Source organism: Sabethes cyaneus, chromosome 1 (assembly GCF_943734655.1).
Source record: "Sabethes cyaneus chromosome 1, idSabCyanKW18_F2, whole genome shotgun sequence".
Lineage (NCBI taxonomy): Eukaryota > Metazoa > Arthropoda > Insecta > Diptera > Culicidae > Sabethes > Sabethes cyaneus.
The window spans coordinates 77952454-77961194 of NC_071353.1; the positions used below are offsets into that span (position 1 = coordinate 77952454).

The window sequence follows — 8741 nt, forward strand, 5'->3', positions numbered from 1 at the left end:
TCTCATTTAGAAATAAAATTATCTAAAAAGATGTTCAGAAGGGTTCAAATCTAGACTGAATGCTGATGTTTCGACAGCTCTAGGACAATTGTATGGCGCCTACCGCTTACAATTATCGACAATATGTTTAGTTTCAACATCCCGGTACAATATGTATGTACCGCACAATTACAATTTTGCTTTAATTTCACCTAAAATTGTTCAGATAATTGAGTTTACACTTAGTTCTATCCAAAAATATATATCTTTGCTATCTCGGAGCTTTCCAAGCATCCCAACAAGGTATGACACTAACCGCATTGCTCGTTTACTTGTTGACGAGTGATTTTTCGCTTGTAACCCTTCTCTTTTAGTTATTCTTGCATAAGGGTTGTTGATGTCATACCTTGTTGGGGTGCTTGGAAAGCTCCGAGGCACCAAAGATATATATTTTTGGATAGAACTAAATGTAAACTCAATTATCTGAATAATTTTAGGTGAAATTAAAGCAAAATTGTAATTGTGTGGTTCTATTTTAAATTTCTAATTGTCCTAGAGCTATCGAAACATCAGCATTCAATCTAGATTTGAACCCTTTTGAACATCTTTTTAGATAATCTCATTTCTAAATGAGAAATCATTCGATTTCTTATCACAATGACTTAAACCGAGCTCTTGTAAAAAAATGGTCAGCAATTCACAGAGGGATATTTGAAAAATTGTTAATTTTATCCCAAACAGATTAAAACAGGTCATCAAGAATGTAAATGGTCCTACAAGGTAGTAGTTGAGCGAGAAAGGACATTTGTTTCAACTAATAGTTAACTGTCCGAATACTTTTTTGGCTGCATTTTTGAGGAATTCAAACTGTATGTACCCTATCTTCAAAACGGAAAGCTTTTCCCCGAATTTTTATTGTGCATATAAATATGCTTTAGTTAAACATTGTTGACGTAGGACTACGTCTTACGGCAAGTTTTGAGATAGTGTGTCATTCCCAAAAATCGAAAAATGCGAGCGTCACGAAAAATGAAAGGTTTTGAGCGCTAATAACTCAGCGGTTTTCCGATCGATTTTCAATATTCTTACACCAATCGATCGGAAAATCTTCTAAGAATTGACCCAAATGAAGAAAAGTATGGATTTTTGATGTTGAACTATTGAAAAATTGAAAATAATGAACTTATGTTTTACCAGAATTCTCGCTTCGTGATTGGTTGGAAGATTCTTTACGATGATCTAAACCTATACCAATTTGATATCTGTGCTTGGGAAGTAAGCTAAAACAAGTGACCAAGTTTCCTCATTTCAACAAGATTTCTTAACACTACGGTTCAACCTAGACCATTTTGATGTCCTTGCTTGGGAAGTACTCCACAGAAAGTAACAAAGCCTCCTCGTGCCAACAGATTTCTTACGAACGCGATTAAACCTAGTCCAATTTGATGTCTGTGTTAGGGAAGTGTGCCAGAAAAAATGACAAGTTCGTTGTCCCAACAGATCCCAAATTCTTTACTGCGAGACGATTAAACCTCGGCGAACTTGATGTCTGTGTTGGATAAATGTGCTACAGCTGTAGTGTTCGTTTATAATACGTCTCTGTATGAATACGCATGCTTGCCGTTTCATTAGAAGTGTAGTGAAAAGATGTGCTGTTGATAAAATAGGATTGAATTGGTAAAATCCCTTCAACGTGGGAAACCATGGATAATAAAAACAATCTTTAATTTCAGTAAGGTAGCAGGAAAGCAATAGTTTGTGTTCTTGATTTTGTTAAATTGTTTTCAAATGCACAATCTTTTGAGAATTGAACGTGTGCAATGTTACTACTTTTAGCGTTTTTGTTTTTTAACCTGGGTTTATTCCAACCGACCACTGAATAAACAAACATTTTCGCGAGCATAAACAAACGTTTTCGGGTTGTCAGTGTATTGCTTATTGCGAGGTTCAAACTGTGAAAAAACTCAGTGCGAACCCGTCGCCTAAAAAGTGCAACCCAGAGAGAAACTAAGTTCAACCTGAGTGAAAAAACAAACGTTTTGACAGCCGTTCGATTGGACCTAAGCAAAAACAAAAACTGTATTTGATAAATGTTACATACAATGCATGTAGCATGTATATATGTTGCATATAGCATGTATACATGAAGAATCGAATGATTACAAGCATGAATACATGCCACTATCATTACAAAGAGACTTACGTAGTCCTGCGACACCTATATATGCGGTCGTGTCTTGTACACAACCCGTCTGATTTTTTTAAAAAATATGTGTTACCATTCTTTGCAAAAATACTGTGTAAAATTTCTAAAAGAAAATTTTATGCGCTGCTGTCCGAATACTTTTTTGGTTGACTGTAGTTATAGTATCTGGTGCTATGCCAATTGAGCCAACTGGCCAAAAGAGGCAACTTTGCTGGGCAAGGATCTGTAAAATAAACTGTGGCCACATTCCACAATTTTGAATTTTATAAAATTGAATAGAAAGGTTTCAGTTCGAGTTACAGAATGATCTAAGTAGTTTTAAATGGAAGTGAAAAATTTCTCTTTAAATGAGGTAATCGTTCTAGATTAAAGTAGCTTATAAATGAAACGAGTGATTCCAATCCTTTTCAGTGCAGCGAATGTAAATTTCTATTTTTACTCTTTCGTATTTAGTAAAAAGGCATAGCATAGCATAGCATGAACAGGTGCACAAAATCGTAGTTGGTGCTAGTAACAATGCTTTGTTCAAAAGAACAAGTAACTTGTGTTCGTTACCAGCAACATGAAATTTGGAGTTTAAATTCATGCTCTTAAACAAAAGTCAAATGCCTCCAAAGCATGGTCACTGTCCTGGCCACGTCCTTGCAGCTGTTGCGGATGGGAAAGGAATATTAGTCCAACATTTACTTAAGAGAACCGCAGAGAACTCTACGTGCCCTCATAAATGTCCCGGGAGTTGGGAAATACTAATAAGTAAGGGAAACCCTAGGATACATCTGGTAGATGTTGCGAGTTCAAAATGATTTTTATTAATTTGTTTATTTTTTAAAGTATAAAGATAACAGTATAAACACAGAGAACAGACATCCAAGCGAAAGGTCCCCACTTGGATAAAACTTATGTCAAATTAGTTGGGAAACTATAGTGATGGTGTCGCTAAAGTCGCATAAAATTCTACACTAAACTCACAACAGCTAGCTTCTGGCGCTAGCATAACGCATATAGTCCATATATACTAGCGCCAGAGGAGCCAAAGGTTCTCACTGTGCAAATCAAAAGAATCATTTAGTTGGGAAACTATAGTGGTGGTGTCGCTAGCATATTAGGTGATTTTAATTTAAAATTTTATCCAAGAATTTCCGAAAAATTTGTTCTTGAATGGATGTCTGTTCTCTGTGGTGTCGTTTCCGAAGTCCAAAAAGCTGGCAAGACAAACTTGAAACCTTCGGCAATCACTGCGTTGAGCGAAAATGTTTCACTTAAATTCATATGCTTCAACTGCCGTAAAAATCAGCTGTGCCTAAGTGACATTCAGAGAAAATGCGACCAACTGTTCGACTCACTACACAGCTTGGCTAAAGCGAATGAGAATCTTCCTCAACAGATTTCTGCCACCGTCATTAGAAGCACAATGAATTTGCTTTAAAGTAAGTTGAGCGATCTCGAGCGTAAAACTATCGATCGAATCACCAACAGACTGGACATTCTCGTGAAGAACAACGTAACTGCTACCGACACTGTCAATAACCAAACAGCTCAGCGCTCATACGCTGCCGTAGCTCGCTCGAATCTAATCCAATCATCAGCAGCTGCGCCGAAACGGAAAGCGGACAGTACGCCTGCTTGTGACCAGCAAGAAACCAAGACCATCTAACCAAGACACTGAAAGTGGGCTACTTCGTTCTGGCAAACGCCGCATTGCTAGCACAACTGAGCTAGACAAGCATCCTCCAACAAACCGTGATTCTTCTTCGCAACCATGTCCGGACGCAGCTGTCACAAAACCTAAATCTGTCACTCGCCTTGAACAATCTGTGCTTATTAAGCCTAAAATAAAGCGAAGTCCAGAAACAACCAAGAATTATGTTTGTAAACAACTCGATCCGGTTTCCCTTGCTATCAAAGAAGTTATATATTCGTCTGGTGAAGCCGTGCTTAGATGTAACTCTACTGAATCGTCAGTTAAACTTGTAGAAACTGCAAAAAAATCACTTGGAGAAAAATATGACGCTGAAATACAGAAAGCCTTAAAACCAAGACTGCTAATTTTCGGACTCACGGAAGAAATAATCGAAGCTAACCTACTAATGCAATTACGGAAGCAAAATGATCTGCCCGACAATGCCGATATAAAAATTGTGAGAACGAATGCCAATTCTACTATTATTGAGTCTGACGCCAAAACGTTTGAGAGGTTGGTTAATCTTCGCCGTGTGAATATTGGCTGGGAAAGATGCCGAGTCCGGGAGCATATTGATGCAATGCGCTGCTACCGCTGTTCTGAATACGGCCATTTAGCATCATCGTGTACAAAGTCTGTATGCTGTCCTAAGTGCGCTGAAGCCCACGAACGAAAAGATTGTACCTCTGTCTTTGATAAGTGCGTGAACTGCACCAATGCGAATCTAGCCAAAACAGAAAATAATGATGTGCTGCTTGATACTAACCATTCCACATGGAGCCCGATGTGTGCAAAGAATCAAAAGAAAACGACAACGAATAGACTACTCCTCGTAGCAATCATGCTTCACACTACGCTCCACAAACGACGGATGTCCTTGTATATTCTCAGAGTCAGTGACCACTCCTGCTCTGTCAGGTAAAAATATTCACAGTATATGCCATGTCGAAGTTACGAAAGATTCTGCACCCGATGTCAAAGTTACTGAATTCCAGCTACCCCGCACCGCTCCCCAGACGATCAGAGGCCGCATGGTAACGATGAGCCAGATAAATTCCCTGCTCTGGTAGGTAATGATTTTTATAGTATATGTCCCTCCGAAGCTAAGCTGGATTCTGCACTCTTTTCAAATGATGCAAAGTTTCAGCTCAACGCGCACTGTCCTGTTCCGGTAAACACATCAGCTCATCTCGACCCGACCGACAGTAAACTACGTACGAGCCAAGGCACTGAACATGATTGTTTTGTTAGTGTATACCAATAAAATGTTAGGGGACTGCGTACTAAAGTAGATGAGTTTTTCGTCGCAGTATCTGATGCTCAGTATGATGTAATAGTACTCACTGAAACCTGGCTCAATGACTGCTTTCATTCAGCGAAGTTGTTTGAGAATGCTTACAACGTGTATAGAAACGATCGTGGCCCGTATAGTACAGGAAAAAAACGTGGAGGTGGTGTTTTGATTGCGGTGGCCAACCGTTTGAATTCGCTCATTTCACCAATCCAAACATCTGACGCAGTAGAACAGCTATGGGTTAAAATACTCGGTTTTGGTATGTCCATTTGTCTCGGTGTCGTATATATTAGTCCTGACACTGCCAGCAACTTGAGCTCAATAGAAACACACATCGAATCCGCGCTGCAACAAGCAGATTCCCTGCAAACAAATGATATCTACATTGTGCTTGGCGATTATAATCAACCAAGTCTATCTTAGATCAGATACCCGAGTGGATTTGTTTTTCCAGATCCCGTTTCGTCTACCTTCTCCCCCGCAAGTGCTGCTCTCATCGATGGGTTTGCCACGATCGGTATGAGACAAATGAATACGGGAGTCTATTGCAATAATCGTACACTGGACTTGGTATATATGAACGATGAAGCTAACGCTTCCAGTACTACTTGAACCGATTACGGCAACAAGTGAATTCAATTTTCGCAAGGCTGATTACGTCGCGCTGCACTGTTCATTAAAGATTGCGAATTGGGCAGAATTTTACGATATTGATAACGTGGACCAAGCCGTTAACTACTTTAACGAAACGTTAAAAAGTTTGTTTTACCTGCATGTGCCTGCATGTTCCTGCACCTCGGCCACCGTGGTCCAATTGCAGGCTTCGAATTTTGAAATGGCGAAGATCAGCTGCATTGAGTAGGTATACCAACAGGCGTAATCCCGAAACGAAGCGTGCTTTGAACCAAGTTAGTAGTGAGTACAGGGCTTACAACCGTCATCTGTATTCATGTTTTGTTAAGCGTACCCAGGATGATTTGAGGAAAAATCCAAAGCGATTTTGGTCGTTTGTCAACGATAAGCGTAAACAAAATGGTCTTCCATCTAGTATGTTTCTCGGTCCTATGTTTTTCCAATTTACAAAAAAAGGGATAAGCGCGACATAACAAACTACCGAGATATCACTTCTTTATGTACAGGATCGAAACTGTTGGAGATTATCGTTGGAGAGGTGTTGTTCAGTAAAGTTAAGTCTTACATCTCGTCAGAGCAACATGGTTTTTTTCCAAAAGGTCAATTAATACCAACCTACTGCAATTTTGTTCATTTTGCCTTCGCCATTTAGAAGACGCAGCTCAAGTAGACACAATATATACAGATCTTAAGACTGCTTTTGACCGTATTGACCACCAAATACTGCTTCGGAAACTGAACTGTTTAGGGGCTTCTAATGGCTTCATCAACTGGCTTCAGACTTACCTGACAAATCGACAACTCTCAGTTAAACTAGGTTCCACTGAGTCGTACTGCTTTTCAAATCAGTCTGGAGTCCCACAAGGAAGCAACCTAGGACCATTATTGTTCATTATATTCTTTAATGACATTTGTTCTGTGATCCCACCGGGCTGTAAGCTACTATATGCTGATGATCTAAAGATATATGTCTCTGTACGATCTGTTGTGGACTGTAGCCCGCATAGTCAAATACCGTACACAAACGATTTTCTGTATAGTTTTCTAACCGTTTGGTGAATCAAGTGTACCATTTGCTGTATAATCATATAACCATATGCAGACTATACCCAGCAATGGTTTGGACTATGTGGTAAATGGTAAACTGAGAAATAACCATTGTGTGAACTAGTCGTTAGGTTTGGTTACCATACAAAAATGCCGATTTTCGCGAACAACTTTTTGGCGAAACCATATTTTGTATGGTGGACATACAGTCAGTGAAATTGTTCTAAAACTATTAGCACGGCTCCGCTTCAAAACAAGCTTCAATCTGCGTCGGCGAAGCAGGTTTCACTACATCGGGACGATAGCTTTTAGAGTTCATTGTACTTTTCTATCGAATATTTAGCAAAATGCTAGAAACTTTGATTGCAAATGAACTGAAATTGATGTGTAAATTGATCCTTCAATGTAACGCGTGGTCTATCTAGTTAACATTGACAAATTGTGCCTGACTTTCAAGTGCCGTCAGCTGGAACAATAAGTTCGAAAATCGAAATAAATCAATGAGTGATGAATGACTGAGAAACATATTTTTGCTGCCTTTTGATGAAAATGCAATTTTTTTCGACGGATGTCACATTTGTCTAGACAAATCGTAAATCGCAAATTGCTGGTTTTGACGAGCAACAAGTGTATCCTCCCATTTTTCACATAATTGATTAACTTATGAAAACGCCTACGTCAACACAATTGTTGCTGCCTCCTTCTTCAATGGAGCTCGCTGTTTGCTAACAATCTGTGCTGCGATACGATCGAGATCTTGCTATTCTTGGCTGGTCAGCTTACGTCCACCATCGGGATGTTTTTCGATCAGCTTAATCTGTTCCAAGGCCTGAACGACCTTGCGAGTTGCGCTGCCGTCAGCACGGAAAAAATGCGATGGGCGAACACTGTTACGCTTTCGGCCATCGTAGATGCGGGTGATTGATCCAACTCCCGACGGGCTTTGGTGGTACAATCGGTAGAACCAGTCCAGATTAGTTGGGGACAGCTCCTTGTAATCCTTGCAATGTAATCCGGTACCTTTAGCTTACCGGATATTTTCAGGAACAGGGCAACGCTCTGAACACCTTTGACTTGATCGACGTCCTTGACGGTGATTCCCGGTATCTTCACGAGAGTGTGTAATCGGAAAAAAATTTGATTTTTGTTGGTATTCAAATTGCTGCCGAACTGATTGCCAGTATTATGCCTAAATGATAAGCCTTCTTGTGCCGTTATCCGTCGAAGTGCCAACTGACTGGTCGTGGTTCGACAATGCTCATAACGATTTGAACTAACCGGTGTATTTATCACCTGAAACAAAATGAAAAAACTAATATGAATTTGAAATAAAGAAATATTCATAATATTTTACCTGAAATATTTCTTTCATAATTTTACGATGTGAAGATGCGGATGCACGTAGTCTCCAATCAAGAGCGTACAACAAAATGGCGGTTTCTTGCGAATCTGGGTTTTTACGTTGCAACGATACGTCAATAGAACCGCGAAAACCATACCGCGAGTTGTACGTTTAATGTGTTGCCTTTCTACTATATAAATATATAGTATAAAGGTATAGAAATCACTCGAAAAACCGGAAATTGAAAGAAGGTCCTGCGGGCCGAATGTCATATACCATTCGACTCAGTTTCGAAAACTGAGCATTTTCTGTGTGTGTGTATGTATGTGTGTGTGTGTGTGTGTGTGTGTGTGTGTGTGTGTGTGTGTGTGTGTGTGTGTGTGTGTGTGTGTGTGTGTGTGTGTGTGTGTGTGTGTGTGTGTGTGTGTGTGTGTGTGTGTGTGTGTGTGTGTGTGTGTGTGTGTGTGTGTGTGTGTGTGTGTGTGTGTGTGTGTGTGTGTGTGTGTGTGTGTGTGTGTGTGTGTGTGTGTGTGTGTGTGTGTGTGTGTGTGTGTGTGTG

The 8741-nt window shown here is 39.8% G+C and overlaps 1 pseudogene; it reads right to left on the bottom strand.

Moving 5' to 3' along the window:
• Positions 1–7513: 7513 nt before the first annotated feature.
• LOC128745864 (40S ribosomal protein S19a-like) lies at positions 7514–8212 on the bottom strand (annotated as a pseudogene).
• Positions 8213–8741: the final 529 nt, after the last annotated feature.